The sequence below is a fragment of the Lathyrus oleraceus genome, chromosome 5, assembly GCF_024323335.1.
Source record: "Lathyrus oleraceus cultivar Zhongwan6 chromosome 5, CAAS_Psat_ZW6_1.0, whole genome shotgun sequence".
In the NCBI taxonomy this organism is placed as follows: Eukaryota; Viridiplantae; Streptophyta; class Magnoliopsida; order Fabales; family Fabaceae; genus Lathyrus; species Lathyrus oleraceus.
This window is the reverse complement of record NC_066583.1, coordinates 233,358,599-233,371,992: the sequence shown is the minus strand read 5'-3', so window position 1 is coordinate 233,371,992 and position 13,394 is coordinate 233,358,599.

Sequence of the window (13,394 nt, the reverse complement as noted above, 5' to 3'; positions counted from 1 at the left end):
ACATTGCAAGGTTCATATCTCATCTAACTGCCACATGTGAACCAATTTTCAAACTACTCAGAAAAAATCAGGCGATCAAATGGAATGATGACTGTCAGGAAGCTTTTGACAAAATCAAAGAATACTTGCAAAACCCTCCAATCCTGATACCTCCAGTTCCTGGGAGACCACTGATCATGTACCTGTCAGTTACCGAGACTTCGATGGGGTGTGTATTGGGTCAGCATGACGAGTCTGGTCGAAAAGAGCATGCCATATACTACCTAAGCAAAAAGTTTACCGACTGTGAAACAAGATATTCACTGCTCGAGAAAACTTGCTGTGCTTTGGCCTGGGCTGCTCGCCGACTAAGGCAGTATATGTTGAACCATACTACTCTGTTGATTTCTAGATGGATCCAGTCAAATACATCTTTGAGAAGCCAGCTCTCACCGGACGTGTTGCCCGTTGGCAGATGATCTTAACGGAGTATGACATTCAGTACACGTCTCAGAAGGCCATCAAAGGTAGTATTCTGTCAGACTATCTTGCCGAACAACCGATCGACGATTATCAGCCTATGATGTTTGAATTCCCTGATGAAGACATCATGTACCTAAAGACGAAAGACTGTGAAGAACCGCTTGTCGAGGAAGGACCGGATCCTGATGACAAGTGGACACTGATGTTCGATGGGGCCGTGAATATGAACGGTAACGGTGTTGGTGCAGTGTTGATCAATCCCAAAGGTGCTCATATCCTTTTTCTGCCAGATTGACATTCGACGTCACCAACAATGAAGCTGAGTACGAGGCTTGTATCATGGGGATAGAAGAAGCCATTGATCTGAGGATCAAAACACTCGACATATTTGGAGATTCAGCTCTAGTGATCAATCAGGTCAATGGAGATTGGAATACAAACCAGCCACATCTGATTCCGTATAGAGATTACACCAGAAGAATACTGACATTCTTCAAGAAGGTGAAGTTGTATCATGTCCCTCGAGACGAGAATCAGATGGCTGATGCCTTGGCTACTTTATCTTCCATGATAAAGGTTCATTGGTGGAATCATGTGCCACATGTTGCTGTGAATCGACTCGAGAGGCCTGCATATGTGTTTGCAGCCGAGTCTGTTAATGCTATTGATGATAAGCCATGGTATTATGACATCAAGAACTTCCTCAAGACTCAAGAGTATCCTGAGGGTGCGTCGAAGAATGATAAGAAGACCCTGAGAAGGCTGGCTGGAAGCTTTTATCTGAATCAGGATGATGTGCTATACAAGAGAAACTTTGACATGATCTTGCTCAGATGCGTGGATAGACACGAAGCAGACATGTTAATGCAAGAAGTGCACGAGGGTTCGTTTGGTACTCACGCTGGTGGTCATGCAATGTCGAAGAAATTGCTGAGAGCCGGATATTATTGGATGACTATGGAATCCGATTGCTTCAAATATGCTCGGAAATGCCATAAGTGTCAAATCTATGCCGACAAGGTGCATGTACCGCCAAGCCCGTTGAATGTCATGAACTCGCCTTGGCCGTTCGCCATGTGGGGCATTGACATGATTGGGAGGATAGAGCCAACTGCTTCTAATGGACATCGCTTCATCTTGGTTGCGATTGATTACTTCACCAAATGGGTGGAAGCAGTTTCCTATGCCAACGTCACCAAACAAGTGGTTGCCCGGTTCATCAAGAAAGAAATCATCTGTCGTTATGGAGTTCCTGAAAGAATCATCACTGACAATGGTTCAAATCTCAACAACAAAATGATGAAAGATCTGTGTAAAGATTTCAAAATTGAACATCACAATTCTTCTCCTTACAGACCGAAGATGAATGGTGCTGTAGAGGCAGCTAACAAGAATATCAAGAAGATTGTGCAGAAGATGGTTGTTACGTACAAAGACTGGCATGAGATGTTGCCTTTCGCTTTGCATGGATACCGTACCTCAGTACGTACGTCGACCGGGGCAACCCCCTACTCCCTTGTGTATGGTATGGAAGCAGTCCTACCAGTTGAAGTGGAGATCCCTTCTCTGAGGGTATTATTAGATGTCAAGCTGGACGAAGCCGAGTGGATTCGTACAAGGTTCAATGAGTTAAGCCTTATCGAAGAAAGACGTTTAGCAGCTGTTTGCCATGGGCAGTTGTATCAGAGAAGGATGAAGCGAGCCTTTGATCAGAAAGTGCGTCCTCGGACATTTCAAACTGGCGATCTAGTATTGAAGAGGATCCTTCCTCCCGGTACAGATAACAGGGGCAAGTGGACTCCTAACTATGAAGGTCCATATGTTGTGAAGAAGGTCTTCTCCGGTGGAGCCTTGATGCTTACAACTATGGATGGTGAAGATTTTCCTTCCCCTGTTAACTCAGATGTAGTCAAAAAATACTTCGCATAAATTGACCCGCTGGACAAAAAGAATAAAAGAGTCCAGGCAAAAATGGGCATCCCGGCGAACCAAAAAACAGAAAGAAAAGGTTCGGGCAAAAGTTAGGGATAAAAATGGAAAAATTGTACACCCGGTAAGTCGAAAACCCGCAAGGGCGGCTTAGGCAAAAATGGGTATCCCGGTGGATTGAAAACCCGAAAGGGCGATCCAGGCAAAAGAGGGATTAAAGCGAAGACTACATTCTGAGTCATCTGTACTTCGTCATGCTTCGTCAGCTGCCATCTCCAAAGATGTGATCGGTCCAGTCATTCTTCTCAGAAAGCAAGGAATTGGGAGGAAACTGATGATCTATGAGTTATAACAGAGTTGGGAAACAGTGGATGCCGTGTTCACATTGCCATTAAGATAGTTTATTTTTTCCTTTTGTGCGCAATTACCTCTTTCTAGGAATTGCTTCCCAATGTACTTGCCTTTTCAGGCACACTTTCAATCAATAAAAGTCGTTATTCAGATAAATTGCTCTCTTGTTTTTACTTTTACTGTTTTGCTTGCAAAAACGTCCGAATTTTTGATAAACATTGCATATAAAAACATGAAGGCTAAACAATGACGTGCAGAAAGAGTTAAAACATTTGAAAATCATTTTGAATGTTGAGGACACTTGACCGTATCTTGTCCATGTACTCCCTGGGGCATCTGTCGTTCCGATTTGCAGGTCGTCACCTGTGAATATTTTCCCCAGTAAGGTCGTCGCCTGTGAGCATTCTCCAGCAATGCTTTCCCCAGACAGAATCATTACCCTAGCTATGGATTGTTCAAGCCTTCCCCAGCGAAGCAGTTATCTCTCCAGCAGAGTTTATCCTACCAGAGGATTGGATGAGTTATCGCGGCAGGTCGATATCCGCATCCCCAGCTAAGTTGGTATTGCGGGTCGTCCCCGACGGAGTAGCAGTTATTCCCCAAGCAGTCTGTTTTATCTGAGGTTTGCATGAAGCCTCATCCCCAAAGAGTCGCCTGATTTAGCTTCCCCAGCGGAGTTTTTATTTCCCCAAGCGGAATTTTTGTGGATTGATTGGGCTATCCCCAGCAGGATCCCTCTTTTTCCCCTAACAGAGTTGTTTCTTTACTCCCCAGCGAGTTGTCTTGTCTTCCCCTAGTGGATTTGTTTTGTTGGCCATTCCCAGCAGTTGATTTGTTCCCCCAGTGGATTTATCCTGAAGATTTCCTCAGCACAGTCGTCCTGTGTGCCTCTCCCCGCAGAGTTTTTTTCTTATCATATTGCATTGCATATAGTAATCATTGCATCCTCAAAATTGCGTAGCATTTCCATTCCAATATGGAGCATTACGCCATAGAAAAATTCAAACATATGCATTCATGTGTTCGAAACCACATCAGACCGTATCCCCGGCAGAGGCGGATCTTTTTTGTTCAAAATCAGCACCAGTCTGCTACAGTTGCTTCGACAGCATTCGGAATTGATTATCCCCACAGAGGTTCATTTCCCTCACCCGATGGTGACAGAGGTTTATTTCCTCACCCGATAGTGACAGAAGTTTGTTTCTCCCCAGTGAGACCCCCAGCAAGTGATCAGCCTTGCTTCAGCATATCCCAGATTTTGTTCTTGGTGATACCAGTAAGTGTCATGTCAACACCCGCGTGTGTTTCTTTTCTGGTGTCGGTAAACGCCATTGTTTCGGTGTCGGTAAACTTCGAGTTCCACCCAGTCATCGGTAAATGTCTGGTCTTTTTTGGTGTCGGTAAACGCCATTGTTTCGGTGTCGGTAAACATCGAGTCTCACCCAGTCATCGGTAAATGTCTGGTCTTTTTTGGTGTCGGTAAACGCCATTGTTTCGGTGTCGGTAAACATCGAGTCTCACCCAGTCATCGGTAAATGTCTGGTCTTTTTTGGTGTCGGTAAACGCCATTGTTTCGGTGTCGGTAAACATCGAGTCTCACCCAGTCATCGGTAAATGTCTGGTCTTTTTTGGTGTCGGTAAACGCCATTGCTTCGGTGTCGGTAAACATCGAGTCTTCTTTCAGTCATTGGTAAATATATGATAAATCCCCAACTAGAAATCCCCAGTAGAGTTATCGGTAAATGTCTTGTCTGGTTTTCAGTTGCAAATATCTGTTTGTCTTTCCCCAATAAATTTCTCATCCCAGTCATCGGTAAATGTCTGGTCATTTCTTTGTTCCCTTGTTAATAAAATCAGGATCCCCAGAAGTCGTCGGTAAACGTCTCGTCTGGTATCACCACGAAGATTTTGTTTCTCCCCAAGCGGAGATGCCATCGGTAAATGGCCCAGCTTTCTTCGATATCGGTAAATATCAAGCTCCCAGTTGCAGCAGCCATCGGTAAATGGTCTTGCTAAGTTTGACATCGGTAAATGTCAAGTTTCTTTGAAGCCACCATCGGTAAATGGTTTTGCTTCCTTTTCAACATCAAACTATTTCCCAGTAGCCATCGGTAAGTGGTCGTGCTGAAGTTGATATCGGTAAATATCAAAGTTTTAACCGTCGGTAAATGGTTTGTTTTTTCAGAAGTTATTTTCCCAGCAGCCATCGGTAAATGGTCGTGCCGAAGTTGATATCGGTAAATATCAAAGTTTTAACCATCGGTAAATGGTTTTGTTTTTCAGAAATTTGTTTTCCCCAGCCGCCATCGGTAAATGGTCGTGCTGAAGTTGATATCGGTAAATATCAGGTCTCCAGTTTCCAGCCATCGGTAAATGATCGTGCTGAAGTCAATATCTGTAAATATTGAAGTTCCAGTTTCTTCAACCATCGGTAAATGGTTTCGCCTTTCTGAAGCTGTCTTGCAGTTTGTCATCGGTAAATGACGTGGTTCTCCTATATTTCATCCAGTCGGTGCAAATTTCTACGGTTCTTTTGTATTCAATCCCTGTTTACCCTGAAAGTCTGACAGTCGTTGCTCTCATCCTTCGGGTTCCCAGTTGATTGAATAGGGGCAGCTGTAGCACCTCAAATTTGCACCTATCATTGTACATATCATTTCATATTAGGGCATAGCATATCATGATACATTTGCATTGTTCCTCAGTCGCCTCAAGAGCAAGCAAGCAAGAATTAGGTCAAACTGATCAGGAGGTCAGTCCATCATTCAAGCCAAGGTGTTTCTCAAGGAATCAAGGTCTTAGGGTTTGACCAACAAGTTCACATATCTTGGAGGTCTATTTGAAGTGTTCAAGTCAAGGGTTGAGGGCTCAGATGTCATCAGTCAATGCACAGGCAGGCACAAAACCCTAGATAGTCAACAGTCAATCAAAGCAGTGGATGGTGGCCATTCTTGTGGAATTTGGGCACCATGGTCATCAATCAAGAGTTCATATGTCTTGTTACATCATTTGAAGTCAAAGTCTCAAGGAACTAGGGTTTGGAATTCATCAGAAGTGCACAGTCAAGTCCAAAACCCTAGAAAGTCAAAGTTGGTCAACTGTGGTTGATTCTTTGGATTTGATGGATGGAATTGGTTTGAGGGAGTTTATTCATGTCCTAATAGGCCTCATGTGTCATGGCAATCCACATCATGGAAGAATTTGAAGCAAATCAGAAATCCCAAAATAGCAACTGGACCTGTAATTTCAACTGCCAAAAATGGAAACTTCTTGATCTTAAACTTACATCATGATACAAGCTCCAAATGAATTTTTGCCCAACATGAAAGTTGAAGATCTTGTTCTCCCATTTTCAAAAAGTCCAAGAACTCTCAAATCCCATGTATGGTTGTCAAGATATGATCCAATCATTTTCATCAATTTGTGAACTTCAAAGGGCCATATCTCCCAAACCATAAGGCCAAATTTGGTGGGGTTTTTTTCCTACAAACCACATTTTTCATCCTCTTTCCAAAAATATAAATTTCATGACCTAAAACCTTGCCAATCAAAATGGCATTTTTGGACCTTTTTCATTAAAATTCAAAGTTTGACCAAACTTTGACTTTTTGCTTCTTTAACTTTTTCTTGACTTGGCCAATTGGGAATTGTTTTAGACCATATTTGAGACATGTTCCAAGTTTGAATTCATGGTCATACCACCATTGTACCACATTTTGGACCAAAAGTGCATAATTAGGCAAATGGTGCAAATAGCTATACAAATGCAAGGCAAGTACAGCATTCTAGTACAGAATAGAACAGCCTTTGCAAATGTCTGCTAGCAGCCTATGCCCAGCCCACTCGACCACAAACATACCCCCATTTTCCATTTTTGTCCAAAATTAGCAAGTTGGCAATTACACTCATTCAAGCAAAACAAGTTTAGTACTTCCTAAACCAATGCTAAACAGGTCATATAAAGAGGATTTTCTGCAGAAACCAACCCTAGTTTTTGCAGCCTCCACACAGAAAAATTGAGATACTCTCCTTCTTGCATTTGGCACGGTTGGGATTTTCTGTTCAAACCATCAAAGCACACGAGTCCCTCTTGTTTCCTTCATTATCTAGACAACATCTTGAGCACATTCTCATCATCATTTCTCAACTGAAACACTTTCCCTAGCTCTGCATCTTCAAGAACATTGTTAATGGCAGATATCGAGTTGGACCAGGCTATGTGTTCCTGAGCTAATTTTCTGCAAGCATTCAACCTTTGGAAGCTGTGTGACTACCTGTTTCGAGCTATATCCATCAACCCACCACTGTTCCATCAACTTGCTTCAAAAACAAGTAAGTTTTCCATTACCTCCATTCTCCAATCCATGCCATGTGTTATGTAGGTCCTTGTATGCTAGTTTCCATGCATTTTATTTCATTCAAAGTGGTGCTCTCATGATGGAGAAATTTGAACTTTCATTCTCATACACAGTTAGGTTTTCCATCGATTTGGCTTGTATAGGGTGATTTAAGGAAAAGGGATAGCACATTCGTGTTGTAGGTTGCATATTGATTCTATTGATGTGCTTGTTTGGTCATGCTGTTTGTTTTGAAAATTCGAGCTGCATAGTGATGATGAAAGCCCTGCTACTGTTTTGAAACCCTACTTTGCCCAGTATATGCACTCATGATTATGCTTGGATTGTTGTTAGTTGGTGTACATGCTAGTAATGTTTCATAGGTCAGGATTATTGAGGATTCTGTTTATATTTTGGTTGTTCACAATTGTTGGTTGATGTTAATGATGAACCTTGCTGTTACAAACCCTAGAGCTTGCCAGAATTTCTGCATGAATGTGTATGGTTGGTTGTTGTTGGGATGTGCATGAACATTGTTGTGTTATTGCCCTGCTGTTCACTATGTTGGAGTGTTGATTGCATGAAGCTACATGATGAAATATTGCTGTATCTATTAAACCCTAGTTTAATTCCATTTTGTTTTCCCTCAGAATCATGCATGCTGTTGTTTGTACTTGCATGAACTTGTTGCTATTGCTATGCTAACAGCCATGCTATAGATTGATGATGATTTTGATGAACATGAATTTCAAACCCTGCTGCTGTTAAACTACTTGCCCTGCCCAGAATTTTGATTGAATGTTGTATTGGTGTGCTGCTGTTTAGATGTGCATGAGCATACTGTTTCATTGCCATGTTTGCTTGCCATGAAGTTTGTATTTTGTTTAAATGATGAGGAACATGGATGATGGATATGAAGATGCTGTTACTACCCTGCTGTTATTTTGAATCTTATAATATCTGTCCTAAAAATCCATGAGATCATGAATGCTGTTGATTGCTTGATGAGTAAACATTGACAAATGCTATGCTGTTTGTGTATTTACTGTTTGATTCTGTTTAGATGTTGGCTGAATTTGTTTGAAGTTTACCATGAACCATGCTAGTTAAATCCTGCTACTGTTATGCTTGAATCATGAGTATGCCTAGAATTTTCTCGTGATCCATGTCTTGTTTTGTTGTTGGTTGGTGCTACACATGAAAACCTTGCTGCAGTATTTGAAACTCTTTGAACATTTGTCATGAGATCCATGTGAAGCATTGTTGCATACTGTTGGTTGCTTGCTATGTGAATATTACCATGGCCATAATTAGTTGTTTCTGTTGGATTTCAATTGATAAATTGATGCTGCAAGTGCCCTACTGCTGTTTCAAACCTGTCATTTCCAGAACTTCCCTTTGATATGCTTGTTTTGGTTGTTGGTCGATATTGCTTAATGATGACAATGTTACCTTACCATGTGGGATGCTGTTTGTTTGTTGAATGAACATTACCATTGCCATGTTAGTTGTTGGTTTGCTGGAATTCCAACTGATAATGATTGATGAACACATGAAACCATTGCTACTACTACCATGCTGTGTTGGTTGAATGAGGAATATTGATGTTCAATACCATGTTTGCTTGATGTCTACGTATGATGAGCACATGATGATGGTAATGAATGCTGTTGTTGCTTGAGCCTGCCATGCCTAGATTTCTCCCTTGATTAATGCTTGTTTTACTGTTGGCTGATGCTGTTTAATAATGCTGTTACACTGTTGATTTTGTTTGGATGTTGATGAGCCATGCTGTTACCATGCTGTTGAGATATCAATTGATGATTGCATGATGATGATGCTTTGTGCCATGTTTGTTTGTATGCTATTGAATTTCGTGATTGATGATGAATGCATTGCCCTGCTGTTGTTATTGGTATTTGCATGATAATTTGTACTGTCATGCTTGAATCATGAATTGCCCTGTTTGTTTATGCTTATTCTCTGCCCAGATTTTGCTCGATTAAGTGTTGTTTTGGTTGTCGGTTAAATGGTTGTTCATAGGCTGTATTTGATCATTGATGTTTGGTTGTGTTTTGTTGGTTAACTTCTGGTCGAATTGCATGATAAGTTTAGAATGATGAATGAATGTTGCTGCATTTCCAAGCCCTAGGTTTCTTTTTAAAATCCAGAAAACTCACATGCTATTGGATGTTGTTTTTCGTTTTACTGTTTCATTGGAAATGAACCAACCAAAACATTTCCCGTGGCCTTCCCAAACGCAGCGTTTGGTTTAATGAATGCCAAAATTACAAGAGTGCCATTCAGTTGACTTGTTGACCATCCATGCCATGTCTTTTGTTCATACTTCATTCCAATTATTTCCTCAACTTCATAAATTAATTTCTCATTCAAATTAAATCCAAAAATTATGATTCTTTTTCCACAATGTCCATGATTGAGTCTAGTTTATAATTATGATTTTTAATCATTTTTTCATTGACTGGATTTTTATTGACAATTGTTTTCCCAATATGTGTGCATAAATGATACATCTTACCATTTCAATTGTGAAATACTCATGTTATGTCCAATGACTTTGAATTTTTTTGTGATGAAACTAGACATGTTCACCTTCATTTTGGTATAAAGTTTGTGGATTTCCCATTTGTGGTTCGCTGGTTATGATTTTTTGAAGTCATGTGTTACAATTGTTGCTATACCATGATCATACATTTTCCATATTTTTGTTCACATGCTTCCTTGCATCCAAATGCCCCCAAATTTTGCATGAATGATCCCTTGTCTGTCTAATTGATGTATGAATTTTCTTGGAATTAATCTTGCTGTTTTCCATTTGATTGAGAATTTTCTTCCATACTTGGTCATTTGTTGACTTTTTGTGCTATGCCTTGCCAAATCTTTTGTGAAATTCTCAAATCTTATCACATGACCATGAAATTTCATATGTGATAACTAGACATCTCAAGCTTTGCATTGGTGTTAATCTCATTCATTTCTCTTCTGTTTTCAAATTGATATGATTTTTTGAAGTTGACCTATGCTTGTTGACTTCCACCATGCTTACTTGAATTTAGTTTGACTTCATGATTTTACTTGCCTGCCTTCCTCTCATCCAAATGCCATGAAATTTTACATGTATACCATGTTAGATGTTAGGATTGAGTGTGATTTATTTCATGATTTTTGAGATTGCTTAGGTTGACTTTTGATGCAAGTCATTCTGTTGACTTTTGCATGCTTTCCTTTGCCATGTTTTGACTTCAAATATCCATGAAATGACAATGATGCATGATTTGAATGTGGGCCCAATTGTGTTTGCTTTCTAATTGATTGACTTTGACTTTGAGTTGACTTTTCTTTGCTGCCTTGACTTTTTCTTTCATGTTTGACCCTAGGCTAGTCCTAGTGGCCCTTTGGACTTATGTTGAGTTCATCTGTTTCAGGTTGAGCATAGTGCTTCCAAGACCATACCAATTTGATTGATGTTTGTGCTAACCTTTGTTTTGTAGGTGACTCATGTAACTTGAGTCTTGCTTTGCACAGTTGACCTTCTGTGGTTGACTGTTTATCCATTTCCTTTGCTTTTAACTGTTTAATTGCATACTGATTTGTTTGGTTTTTCTCAGGTACCCTTTAGTTGCTTTAGTTGCTTGCTTTGCTTTTTAGCAATTGCTTTGAGGTATAAATCATTTCTTCTTCATGTAGTCTGGAGACCCGGTCTGTTATTTGACCGGGCAAACTGTCTGAAGTCCTCCTTAAGAGGCAATGCCTGTGTATGTTTACTTTGTCCCTGTACAGAGTCAAAGACCTCCTAAGTGAAGAGGCAATTGGTGGAAGGTAGGGATATGCAATCTATCCCCCACTATTCAGTGTGTCTTCTGTCTTGCTCACACTACTGTGTTGGTGCACTTCAGATAAAAACCCAAGATCTTGTGCAATTGCACAGTTGAGTCAGTTTTAAATGTGTAGAAGGGTTCCCACTTTCTGAACCCACGCATTCTTGTCAAATGCTCTCCCTGATCAGGGATAGAAGCAATGAGGCACACCCCTCATCTCCTTTCATCTGCTTCACCTTAGCCTCTCAATGGCAAGGTTAAGAGCAACACTTACCCCATTCCAGTTGGCCCTAGTGCCTAACCTTTGATGTTTGAGCCCCTTTGTTGGTGTGTTTATTCTTATGCTGTATGTGTTTGTGATTGCCTTGTTTGCTTCCTTAGGCTTTAGTTTGTGCTTGCCCTTGTGCAATAGCTTTGTGCTTGACTTGCTTCCTGTGCAAGTCAAGTCTGTGTGGCTTAACCCTTGTGTGAGCCATGTTTAGAGCCTGTTTGGCCGAACTACGGCAACTCTGATTCTCACGTTCAGGTGAGATACGTAGGCACGAGACGCGATGTCTTGCCGAGTTTGACTAACCACTAACATCTAATTCTTTTCTCTCACCCCTGTTGTGATTGAGATCCCCCTTTCTCTTGCCCTAGTTGCAATCGAGACCCTTGCTTCCTGTGCAAGTCCTGTCTAGGATAGGTTGGCCCTTGCGCCATTTAGCTAGAAACCTTAACTTAGGGTTGACTTTTGCATGACAACATCTAGGCTCGAGTCGTAGTCTCCCTAGTGTTGTGTCTCCCTCTGTTATCTGGTTAGGCTAGATCCTTGTCCCTGCGTAGGGGAACTACATCGCCCTGATCTTCACACCAGATGAAGTATGTAGGCAGGAGCTTGAGCTGATCTCTCCGGGCGCCCTTTCTTTTCTTTTGTGTTTGTTTGACAGTTATAGGCTGAGTCCCAGACTCCCTATCTATCTGTTGTGTTGTTTAGGTTCGGATGCTGACATAAGTCCAGTGATTGGCAGTCGGGCTCCACGTTTGCCTTTGTCTGTTTGTTTGCGTGCGTGTCAGCCGAGCTACGAATGCTCTGATTCTTCTCTCGTCCGAGAAGATACGTATGCATAGGATGCGACATCCTAGCGAGCATGTGTCGTTTCCCCAGTCCGAACTACTTGGACTCTGATGTCTATGCTTGATAGACTAAGTAGGCCCAGGATGCGACGTCCTGCCGAGTTCAGTTTCAGTCAGTTTCTTTTGTCTCTTTTCAGCCAGTGTGTGTGAGTTTTGAGCAGTGTTTAGCAACCATTTTTTCTTTCCTTTTGTGCGTGGATCCCGTAGAGTACTACGGATGCGTAGGGTGCCTAACACCTTCCCTTCGCATAACCGACTCCCGAACCCATCCTCTTTGGTCGCGAGACCATGTTCTTTCCTAGGTTTACTCTGAGCGTTTCCTTTCCCTCTTTTGGGATAAATAACGCACGGTGGCGGCTCTGTTGTTTCTTTCTTTTCCCGCCGGTTTTTTCGCGCGATGCGACAATAGTGTCTCAAAATCCTTGGTTTCTTGTCGGATAAGCAACGAAAATATAGTGAAAATGGTGACTGATCACAACCCCAAACTTAGCTCATTGCTTGTCCTCAAGTAATGTCCTATATGACAAAGTGTCATTTCCCAAAATTTGTATTCTTACCATGATACTACTAAGATCTTTCACCAACGCATTCACTCTCCCTTTTATAGTTCCCGCTTTTCCTAATGAGTTTTCTACCTCACTTCCTCATCGAGGTACTGCTTCACCTGTCAGCTTACATCACACTCTCACCAAGTCTCTCGGGGTTTAAGTGTTTTCACTCCCAATTCAGAATATGCAATATCAACTCATAAGTTTGAATAGTTTCTCCTTTCATATCAACTACACACAACACACACTTTTTGAGGTCTTTCTGCTTGTAACGGGGCTTGGGTTATGGTGTGGTAAATACAAACAAAAAGGAAAACAAATGGTTTTAGGTTCAGAGCCAATGTTCATATTCTTTTCATTGTGTTTTATTCTTTTGTTTTTCAATTGCTCAGTTTTTCTTTGATATTCTCTTTTTTTTTTCAATTGAGTGCTCTTCCTTCGGTGAGTGATTCTTTCGAACCATCAACTATATTTTGTTTTCTCAAATTTTTGATGGTCGCTTTTTTTTTTTTTTTCGTACTCACCTTGGTTTTTGATACTTATGGGGTTTACCCCAAACTTAGAATTTAACACAGCTTAATGACATCACATTGACTCTGAACAGGGTAAGGAAGTGTTTTGGGCCACAGGTTACATTTATGTGATTAGACAAACAAAGGGTACAAGCTCAAATGGGGTTAACAAAGGATAACATTAACGGGATGGCTAGAAAGGCTCAGTGCTATAATCAAACAACATGCCTCAGTGTGTGTATACATGAAGTGAAACTCCCAGAGAACCTATGCAAAGTCAGAGTGATAAGACATACCTGA